The sequence below is a fragment of the Zootoca vivipara genome, chromosome 8, assembly GCF_963506605.1.
Source record: "Zootoca vivipara chromosome 8, rZooViv1.1, whole genome shotgun sequence".
NCBI classification, from domain to species: domain Eukaryota; kingdom Metazoa; phylum Chordata; class Lepidosauria; order Squamata; family Lacertidae; genus Zootoca; species Zootoca vivipara.
In genome coordinates, this window is record NC_083283.1 from 79243818 (window position 1) to 79255824 (window position 12007).

Consider the following 12007-nt stretch of genomic DNA (forward strand, 5'->3'; position numbering starts at 1 on the left):
ACACCGGAAGTTGCGTCGACGCACTTCCTGACATGCGTACAAGCGACTTTCGAAGCCGGCGGCAGCCATTTTTGGTGCCCATAGAAGGGCAAAGCGACACCGGAAGTTACATTGACGCAACTTCCAGTGTCAAATGGCTGCCGGTCCCGGATTCTGCAGTCCGGAACTTGGAAGGTAAGACGCTAGCTGACTAGGAGAAAATGGAAAACTGGGAAGTTGGAGGGGAAGGGAAGGGAGTGCCTGGAATGCTGAACAACACCACTCTACACAGCAAAATTTTGTTACGGATCTCACTTGTCCTGATTTTAAAGCTGATATGTGATAACATGAATAGGCTATTTGAGCATGATGGATTTAGGCAACCAAATCGTGCTTGTAAAAACAGAACCCGAAGTATCTATTTTCCCAGATACGTTGGCAAAATTGTTACGACTGTGTTAATTTGTCCTTGAAACCAAACTGAGGAAAGTGTTATGTACCATTGGTGAGGCCATTGGCACAGCCAGCCTTCTGATGTTACTAGGCTTGTTCTTGGCTTGTTCCTTCACAATAGGTGGGGGAGAAAGCCAATTTTGACACACAAGGGACAGGCTTGGCAGAGAAGGAACCCAGCTGCCAAGCTATGGATTTCTCTTTCCCAACAGTGGTACCTCCAGTTTTGTTGGTCTTTAACCTTTCTTGTTAACAGGAAGCGTAACGTGTCTCAGAGCCAACTTTGTTGCTATAATGTACTGTCCCGGGAAGCATTTCCTTCTAAATTATCTCTAATGATCAAAGATCCAAATCCTGTGATAACGTGACTGCGTCATCTTACAGCTGATACCCAAAGGCCAACAACTTTTCACAAACTTTTCACTACACTTGTGTCTTTTGAAGTTTTCCGTATAACTTGTTCATAACGACAGAATCCCAGGTTGTGCTTGCAACACGCAGTTTGAATTTTACTAGCTTCTCATATTTTTAAAGATGATTCCCCCCCCCTTGCATTATAAGGATTGGCTTTGGTACTGTAAGGTGTTAAAAGCATCATTGGAGATTTCCCTCTTTCTTAATATTAAAGAGGCATAAACCATCATCATCACCACCACCATCAACAACAACAACATTTAAAAATGGGAATAAAAGTGAGACACATAGCAAGGTGTAAACAAAGGAAGCACGTTACTAAAGATTGTATTTTGTTTGGCTTTCTGGCAAAGCCTGAAACATCCACACTCTGATTTAAACATGTTTGTATGATACACACAGTAGTGGCATGTGGGAGGTTGGGGACACTGTTGTTGCTATTGCTTCGTCAGGTGGGGCTGGGGCTGGTACAGAAGCAAGGTGGGGCTGCAAAGGTGCGCCAGTAGAACATCCACTCCCAACATGCCACTCCCATGAGTGCACCAGTTTGGCCCCCGACTGTGCTGTCATGCAGGTAAGCAGCAGTGAGGCCACTACTGGAGGGGGCAGCTGTGTGACTCCGCCCCCCCCCATGCTATTTACCATAATTGATGCCACCTCATTAGGAAACTTCTAATCATTTTCATGGCAGGGCCATCTCCTTTTGGCGTAAGCTATGTACTTGAATTCCCTGTGCACATCTTTGAAAATGCACTCAAACAGTACGTGCTTCCTACACACAGCAGCCGGGTGTTGCTGCCCCGGCAATCTGTTCTGTGCCTCTGAGTATTAGGGAAAGATTTGTTTTATACTGAAGTGAAGTCAAGTAGGTGAAAATGCTTGTGATGGGTATGTTTGTATAAAGCCTACAATCTCTCAGCTGCAAGGGACTCGTGTATTGCTAGAGGAGGTTACAAGGGCTGGGTGTGTGCCAAGAGATAGATTTGCCTTCTCGCCGCCCCACCCCCTCTGCAGAAATGACTTTTTCTCCTCCTGTCTATTGCTATCTATCTGTGTGTTGTTATTATTTTACTTTTTTTTCCTCCAGAGAAAGCAAAAAGCAAAAAGAGATTTCCAGGCAAGTTGCTGTATTTACATCCAGTGACATGGCAGCCAGACCATTACTTATCAACTCACCATTAAAATTTAATAGATTAACCATCCATTATTGAAGAATTAATGTTGAGATCCAGCTGTGCTGTCCCACTGCAGTTCACAAGTGCCAGCAAAGATCCTATCCAGCCTATCTGGGTTCTTCAGCATCTCTGTTTTATAAAAGAGAAGCCAGGTGCACTTTAACCCTTTACGTGTGTGTGTGTGTGTGTGCAGATTCACACATGCAACTCACATGAAAGATCTGGAGTTCTGTCATCCATCCATATGTCCGACTGTTTGGCACAGTGGTACAGTTAGGTTTTGTGCCTCGCAAGGGAGGCTTGTGCCAGTTGGTCTGATATTTTTAATAGTCTTAGACACTGGACTTAACAGTCTTACTGTGGGATGCTCTTTATGTGAATCTTATGTGAATCTGCCCAGCTTCTAAGGCCAGCTCTTGTGCTCCTCAAATGTGCACCATTGCCTCCTGAGACAAAGTTGGAGGGTGGGACATATGGGGGCATTTCTTTTTCAAGGCACCTTTTTGGGGGTGGTTGATTGCTATTTTTTTGTTTGTTTGTTTCGCCACTTACTTATTTTGCCAACATCTCTTGGCACGTCAACCCCTCTGACTAGCCGACAATTGAACCAAAAAACTACCAACAGTATGAAGCGGGCAAAAAAAGAGGTGCTCCAAAGCCAATTAGGGGCTCCCCCCAAAATTCCTACTCAGCTTGCACATGGGCAACTAGCCCAGGGGTTCCCAAACTAAGGCCCAGGGTCCGGATGCGGCCCAATCACCTTCTAAATCTGGCCCACGGACGGTCCAGGAATCAGCATGTTTTTACATGAGTAGAATGTGTCCTTTTATTTAAAATGCATCTCTGGGTTATTTGTGGGGCCTGCCTAGTGTTTTTACATGAGTAGAATGTGTGTTTTTATTTAAAATGCATCTCTGGGTTATTTGTGGGGCATAGGAATTTGTTCATTTTTTCCCCTTCAAAATATAGTCTGGCCCCCACAAGGTCTGAGGGACAGTGGGCCGGCCCCCTGCTGAAAAAGTTTGCTGACCCCTGAACTAGCCAAAGCCCACACTGCAAAGGGAGGGCAGTTGCCCTGAAGAGAAGACTGGAGCATTTGGGGAGGAGCAAGGCTTTAAACGCCTACTCCTCTCCCTTACATGATTGGCCCACTCCTTCACATGACCCACCCGAAACTCCTCCCCAGGGAGAGACCAACTGATTCTTATTTCCCGGGGGAACGGGATGTGGTAATCTCACTCCCACCCAATACTGTGGGAGAGGTATTGTTTTAGCTAATTGTTTTAAAGTGTTTTGTGTCTTGCTTTGGGGGATTTACATTGGCAAAAGTGGTATATTTCTAAAATTAAAGAAAAACCATAAAACAAAATAACCATATGCACTTGTTTGGAACCTGTCCAAAATGGGAAGTGCCAGTATCCCTGACCTCAGAAGCTTTGACACTTGACCCAGGCCCTGTGCTCCACCTCGAAAGACGACCAGATGCTATCAAATGGGCATGGAGCTCAAATTCCCTGCCAGTTCCATTCCCGTGCAAGCCCAAACATTGTTGTCGTTGATGACAAATTGATAGGAAGAAAGAATTCTTCTCCTGCTTAATGCCCTAATTTAATTAACCATCATTTTAAAGACTATAAGCCATGATTTATATTAAAAGGTAGACACTTTGTTGCATTTATATAATTTTGCCAAGACTAAAATTACCGTATGTGATCTAAGTTAATTTTGTTTGGCAGCTTTCATGTGAAAGGAAGTGTGTGGGTAAATGTTTGTTTTGATGGCATCTTGTTTAAACATGTCATCATAACTGTAGGTTTTAATCACTATCAGAAAAATTAGCTGACAGAAAGTAATTTTACTGTTGAGCACATGGCCTGGGGTACGGTCCCTTTGTAGCTGAATTGTTTTCAGGCAATGTTGAAAGAATTCAGATAATTCCCCTTCTTTATCTTTTAATGGGCATCTCTGTTCTTAAACATTGTGGAGCAGGAATCAGAAACAGTATTCTGTGTCTAAGGCATTCATATAAAAACAGTAAGTTCCCAGGTGCACCTACCACAACACAACAACGACACATGTGAGCCAGACGCTGTGTAGAAACATCTTTGCAGAAGCTTACGAAAAGCTTGGCCTGTCGCTCAACATCGGAAAAAACCAAAGTGCTGCACCGTCAAGTACAAAATAACCCCTCTGCAGCACCACAAATCCAACTCAATGGTGTAACATTGGAAAATGCCGATCACTTCTCCTACCTAGGCAGTTATCTTTCCACAAGGGTCAACATTGATGCCGAAATCCAGCATCGCCTAAGCTCTGCGAGTGCGGCTTTCTCCCGATTGAAGTGCAGAGTGTTTGAGGACCAGGACATTCACAGGAAAACCAAAATGCTTGTTTACAAAGCTATTGTACTACCAACCTTACTGTATGCTTGTGAAACATGGACCACTTACAAATGCCATCTTCAACTTCTTGAAAGATTCCATCAACAGTGTCTCTGAAAAATATTGCACATCACTTGGGAAGACAGGCCAACTAATATCAGTGTACTGGATGATGCAAAGATCACCATCAACATCAACTTCATTGGACTCGTCATGTTGTGCGGATGCCTGATTATCGTCTTCCAAAGCAACTACTCTATTCCGAACTTTAAAATGGAAAGCGTAATGCTGGTGGTCAACAAAAGAGGTTTAAAGACTTTCTCAAGGCAAATCTTTAAAAATGTAGTATAACTACCAACACCTGGAAAACACTGGCCTGTGAGCGCTCCAGTTGGAGAACAGCCTTTACCAAAGGTGTCATGGACTTTGAAGACACTCGAACTCAGGACACAAGGGAGAAACGTGCTAAGAGGAAGGCACACTTGGCAAATCCACACTGTGATCAACTCCTGCCTGGGAACCAATGTCCCCACTGTGGAAGGACGTGTGGGTCCAGAATTGACCTCCACAGTCACTCATGGACTCATTGTTAAAACTGTGTTCATAGACGATAATCTTACTCAGCTACGAGTGGAAGAAGAAGAAGAAGAAGAAGAAGAAGAAGAAGAAGAAGAAGAAGAAGAAGAAGAAGAAGAAGAAGAAATGGATATGCAATCTCTCCAATTTTTGTAATCTCTCCTCCCTCAACACACACACAAGCATGAGGTATAAAGATAACTAAAACTGGGCGTGGAAAAAACGCATGACATCATGCATGCAGCTGCCGACACACAAGTGATGTTGTGGCAAGTGTAGAATTTTTATTTAAAAAAATACAAGTAAATTAAACAAAGTGATAAAACAGATCTATGCATCCCTCTTCCATTTCCTCCCTCCCACACATTCTTCCAACACATGAGAGTTATTTTATAATGCTTTGACACTTATTTTGTTGTTTATTTTATAGACTTTATATATAATAAAGAGTTGAGTTAACATTGAGGGCCCAGGAACACCTGGAGGAGTGCAAAGAAATTGAATGAAAACATTAGACAAGTGTCGGATTCAAATAAAGCCAAATTTTTGTGATAACATATGTAGGCATTGGGCATGTATTGAAATGATTAACCAGCCCACCTGCTGGTTGATGTACTGTTGGGGCTTACCAAAATATTGGGGTACCCCCCATGGCAGAAACTTCCCCCCAAAGAGATTTAACAATAAAAAACAACAAAATGGAATACAATCCCATAAAAACTCATTTTATTTTCGAATTAAGATGTTAATAGTATTTGTGTAATGAATTCCAGAAGCAGCAAAACACAGAATTGAGCCAGCAAAAATTATACAATTAACCAAAGGCATTTTTTGAAAAGTCAAGCCTTCACTAATAAGCCAAAGCAATGTAGCGATGCAGCCTGACGATGGACGTCACTTAGCAAGGCTTTCCGTAGGACTGATGCCACAACAGAAGAGGCTCTATCCCTAATGGATGCTGGCTTCAATTCCTAAGGTCAAGGGTTTTGGAGCAGGGCCACAGATAACAGAGTATGGCGTGTGGTGGGAGAATGGTACAGAAAGAGGCTGTTCCTGAGACCTAACAGGTCCAAGGCTGTTCAGGGCTTTAAAGACCAGTGGCTTGAATTGAGTCTGAATACTATTTGGTAGACTGTGCAAGTCATGTAGAACTGGTATGAGAGAATCAAGTCACTACAATGTCTCTCAGTATATTGAATGTGCAAAAGTCAACCATATTTTCCATCCATTGCCCCTCACTTAGCATCATGTCCTATGCAGCCTTCTGTTCTCTTAAACTTTCAGGGAACGGTATGCATGTGTTGGACATTGCAGGGGATAAAATCAAATCTTAAGGGATGCAGAAGTTTGTATTCACCACAATGCGACTTTTCAGCCTTGCAAATCAACATCAGATCACCAACTGATAGCTCCACTTGCAGCATCAGTCCCCCTGAGCTAGAGTAGCCTCTAGTCCATCATATCAAATGATGCCATAAGGTCCAAAATGACCAGCTGTCCTCGATGTAATATCATCCGTAGATCATTCATCACCCTGACAGGCCTTAGTCTTTACCCCATAGGAAAGCGGAAACCCAGCTGCATTGCTATGACCATTCCAATTATCTTTCCTATAAATAGGAGATTAAAAACCAAGTGATGGCTGGCAAGTATTCTGGTATCAAGGGATGCTTTCTGCAGAAGGACATGGACCTCTGAACACCCATGGCTAGCTGGCACCCTTTCTCCATGAATGAGGGATTCACTATCCTAAGTATTTTAAGTACCTCTGACCTTCATTGAGAAGATAGTTATGGATCACAGGTGCAAATGGTGAGTTTAAGCACAGGACAGCTGCTCTCGCCCCCTGATCATTTTGGTTGCCACTTTCTGCAGCATTTTCAGCTCTACAATATCCTTTTTGAGATACAGCAACCAGAACAGAACACATTTATTCCAAGAGCAGTCACAACACAGATTTTTATTATGACATTGGCTGTTTTAGTCTTGAGCTGTTCCCTAATGATCCCTGTCATGGAAGACTTAGAGAGGACACCAGTCAAGAGACTGGACAATATTTCCTTTTTGTCTTTCTTAAACAAGAACAGAGCAGCAAGAGGAAACACCTGACTTCTCTCTGGCACAATTAAGTCCAGTGACACTTAGTGACTAAATGATGTAATGACACTATCCATACAATCCCAAACATGGAATCCACCATTATCCACAGCTGTTGTATTCCTGAGTCAATGTTTTCATTCTGCTATTCGCCAAGATCCCAATATGTCATCCTGTTCAGACTCCCACCACCCACCAGTGTATAGGTGAAGTCTGGAAATTTTGTGGCAATGGGCATCTACTTACACTTAACTGCATTTGTTGTCCATTCACCAGTTTGGAAAGATGCTTTTGGATTTCTTCATCACCCTGAACAATTTGGTTATCAACAAACTTGGCCACTTCACTGCTCACTTCTAATTCCAGTTCATATATGAACAAGTTTAAAAGCACCATCCTGACGAAGATTCTTGGGGGGCTCCACTTCTTTCATTTTCCTACTTGTGAAAATGACCCCATTTATTCCTACTCCCTGCTTCCTGTTCTTTAATCAGTTATTGATCCATAAAAGGACTTTTCTTCTTATCCCGTGATTTCTGGGTTTACACAGGAGCCTTTGCTGAGGGTCTTTGTCAAATACTTTTTTTTAAAAGTCCAATAACATAATGTCTACCACATATCTGCATGCTTATTAACATTCCCAAAGAACTCTGAAAAGGTTAGTGAGGCAAAACTTACCATTTCAGGGGAGTTTATATTTTTCTATGTATTGAGAGCCCTCAGCTCCACCTGTCTGGCTGGCCATGTGCACAGAACAGATAGCATTTCAGAAATCCTGAATTTTAACTTCCTCCCTAGCAACTTAAATTTGGGTGCCAGGACTGCACAATGACATTGACCCATGTTATTACTGTTGACATACATGACGGCCATTGATTCTCCCCAAGCATGATCTACTAGTCTGACCGAATGAAACATGGCACCTGCTATTTTTGTACCAGGTAGGCAAGACACCACATGAGCTAGATGCCTGTCTCCCTGTGTTCCCAAAGATCAAACTAGGAGGTGTGAGAAGATATCAGTTTGTTGACCAAGGAATGGATACCTTCTTTGCAGGAAGTAACAGAGAACATAGGTAACCAATACTGGTTAAAAATTGGAGGGTTATATAATAAAATTCTTAAAGCCCAAGAGATAGGAAATATGAGATTAGAAGAGCCAATAGAGGAAGTATATAAACAAATGGGGGGGGGAATAAACAAGGAATGACAGGTAAAATTTATAAGAGGATGATTACAAATAAAGAACTGACAACCCAACTTATTCAAAAGATGTGGAGTAAGGAAGAACAAATTAGCGAATCAAAGGTCAAAAGGATAATGAAAGGAATAGATGAGATTAAAGTAAGCAAATTTAGGGAGCTTGAACTAAAATTCTTTCTAAAATGGTATAGAACTCCGGCCCAGCTAGCTAATATGATACCAGGATTGAACCCTAACTGCTGGCACTGTGAACAAGCCAAGAGATGGTTCTCCCATATGTATTGGGAATGCCCAGAGGTAGGGGGATTTTGGAATAAAATCCTTAAGGTTATTAATGAAGTTTTTAAAGTGAAGCTACCTATAGACTTCAATCTTATGACAATGGGTATACTAGGAAACACGGCCATAGAGAAAGGTGACCAGCACACCTTCAAAGCAATTATACTAGCAGGAAAGGCAACAATAGCTTTAGGTTGGAAAGATAGAGAAAAATGGACAGTAGAGGTCTGGACTAATTATTTGTTTGAATTTATTCAGTCAGACATCGTGGCAGTAACGTCACAGGATATAACATGGAAGGCCAAGTCTACTGTGATAAGGACCAGATGGAACCCCTATCTTCAATGGATAACAACTACTGGACCAGAAGACATTCAGTGGAAATTAAAAACATTGTGCCCGTGGCTGAGGACAACCGTTTGAACCCTTCCAATGGATTATGGTTGGGAAGGGAAAAGAAAAATGGTACGGGAAATTAAAAATTGGAAGGAGAGAATATAATGTATGTAAAAATTCTCGTACTTCAATAAAAATCTTTTTTTAAAAAAGAGGAATGGATACCTTCTAAGTGACCACTTTCCTTCTCAGAATGATGTCTTCCTTCCCCAAGACCACTATTTTCCATGGCACCAGAGACATTGCCCTGGGAGTGGGGCTCTGTTATCACATCCTTGAGGCCTTGTCCGCCAGACCCTCTGCCTCTCTGCACATCTCCACGTGAGCTGGGAACAAACAAGGGAACAAACTTGTTTCCTAAAACCCCAGAGCTCATTACACTGATCCATTAATTTTTTCCAGAAGTGAAGCAGATATACAGGTGACACTCTGTGCTGTGCACTGGGTGGCCCCCAAATGCCCTTTGTATTTCTCTTTCTTTGATTCATTGCTGGTTTTTGTTTACTTGTTGGGTTTGCTTTCTTGGAAAGATGGGTTTTTGTAATACAAAAAGCAGGGAGGTTTGCTTACTATGACCGCCTTTGCCCTGTTGCTAAACTCACAGAGGTACTTAACTCCTTGCCTACTCAGTTCTTCATTTTGTTGCCTTGTCAGTGGATGCGAGACACTTTGTCAGCCGGGGCTCCCCCTCATGCTCCTAGAGCACAACATTCTTCGGGGGGGGGCACACACACCAAAGAGTACACAAATCATGTAAAGAGTCCTTGGAGCATATTTCATGAGGTTAAAAAGAACTTGAGAATTGCCTTAATTACAAGAAATTCTTGAACGAAGCTATACATGTACAAATTGGTTCCAGGGAGATAATATTTCAAACTATGGTTCACACAGAACAAATGTAAACATGCTTGTGAACAAGATCTAAGGCACGTTCCACCTACAAACACATAGTGAGTCACTGAGCAGCTGCTTTAGGGGGGGAAAGAGCGAGTGAGTTTATCAAGCCTAAACATGTGTTCCAATCTAGTTTCACTTGTGTCTAATCATTACATTTCCCCACTGATTTGTTCCATGTCTAAAGGGGGGGGGCAGCTTGCCAGAGAAACATGTAAATCACACGACTTTCAGTTAGCCTCATATCTTAGGAATTTGCCTGTACCCACCAATCGGCGTTTATTTACCAAAGCTAGATTAAATGTATTTCCATCGGAAGTTCTAAAAGGTAGACTGAGAGGTATCCCCTACCAGAACAGGCCTTGTTTATATTCTCAGGACGTTGATTACATGAACCATATCCTACTGCATTGTGGGCAGTATGAGCAAGCAAGGGATCAACTGATCAAACTCTTACTAGCAAATCTGCCGGGAAAATCGGAAGCCTCCCATATTAAATACTTTCTGGAGGATAGGTCAAATATGACACTGACCATAGCAAAGTTTATTTTGGAGGTCGCAAGAAACAAAGACCATCATGCTCTAGACCAGGGGTGTCAAACTCAAATTCATCGGGGGCCGCATCAGCAGTTTGGTCACCCTCAAAGGGCCGGTTGTGTCTGTAGGACTATGTGTCCACTCTTTATTATCATAAATTATTGTCACTGCATTCAATTATTACTGTTTTTTGTAATAATGTAAGCTCATTCCCGCCCCCACGCGGATCACATTCCTGCGTTGTGGCGCGTGTGTGAGAGGGGATGTAAACGAGGGAAATTTGAACAAAAGGTGGGGATCGACGGCTTCCGGGGGGGGGGGGCTCAACTAAACCTTTGGTAGGAAGGAGAAAGCCACTGCTGGGATTAAAAACCTGCAGATGGAAAGAGGGCTTCCCTCTCCCGCCCTGCGCACACCCAAACCCCGCTAGGCAGGATGCCACACGCTGCAACCCACCCCATGCTTTGGAGAGGGGCAGGAACATGCGGTGCAGCGCCAACTCCCTGCTTTGCTTTTGCATCCTCCTTCCTCAGTGCCAGAGTCCCTTCCCCTCGCGCTGAGGGAGGGCAGCGGATTTCCCGAGGAGGAAGGGGCGGCAGCCCCAGCGGACGTGCATCTTCGCCTCAGAGCTGCTGTTTCCCCCACCTGCGCTGTTGTCGTCTTCGCTGCCGCCTCTCCCTACCGGGACTGCAGGCAGAGGAGGCTTGAAAACCTCCCCCCCAAAAAAAACAATTCCCCTCCCACCTACTCAAACCGCGAGGCGACTCCATCTGGAGCCCTACATCACGAGGGGCTGAGAGGAGGAGGCGACAGAGCGGGAAGAGCAGGAACCCGTGCCGCCGCCGCCGCCTCCCTCCCGGCCGCCCCCCCCGGGGAGCAGCTCCGCCGGAACTGAGAAGCCGAAGGGCGGCTCGGGGGTGGGGGGCAGAGCAAAAGCCAGGCACCCTCCCGAGTGTCTATGAGGAGAAAACGGGGGAAGAGGGAAGAGAAACCCACCTCCATCAAGAGAGCGGCTGTTGCGCTTCGCCTACTTTCCCCTCAGGCTCACTCCACGTCCCTTTCGCCCGCTCGCTCGCCCACCTCCCGGATGCAGCCGAGGAGAGGAAGGGAAGCGGCGGGCGGTGGCTCCCCAGTGCCGCCTCACTCGCTCTCGGAGACAACAGCAAAGCTCGCCAAAAAAAATCCAGCGCTGCTCCGTCCCGGCACCAACTTTGCCGGCGGCGCCTGTAGGGCTTTCCTACCTCCTCTGCGGGCTTCCTCCTCCTCCTCCTCCTGCATCTCACTTCCCCGTCTGGCCACTGTGCCACCGCCTCCCTCAGCCTCATTCGAAATTGAAATTCCCTGGCCAAGGCCGTCAGTGCGGCTCCAGCGCCCCGGCCTCCGCCTGCAGCCCCGCCCCCGGTTTTGACCCTCGGCCAATCGCAGGCTCCAGAACTACTGTCAGCGGCTAATGTCGGCGGCGGCTACGCGGGCCACATGACGAGGTCTGGCGGGCCGGATTAGGCCCCCGGGCCTTGTGTTTGACACCCGTGCTCTAGACATAACAAAATGACTAACTTGGTCTCTTTCGCCTGTTGTTTGGTTGTCTTAACTGTATCTTGTTTTGAAACTGTTCTGTGGGTCT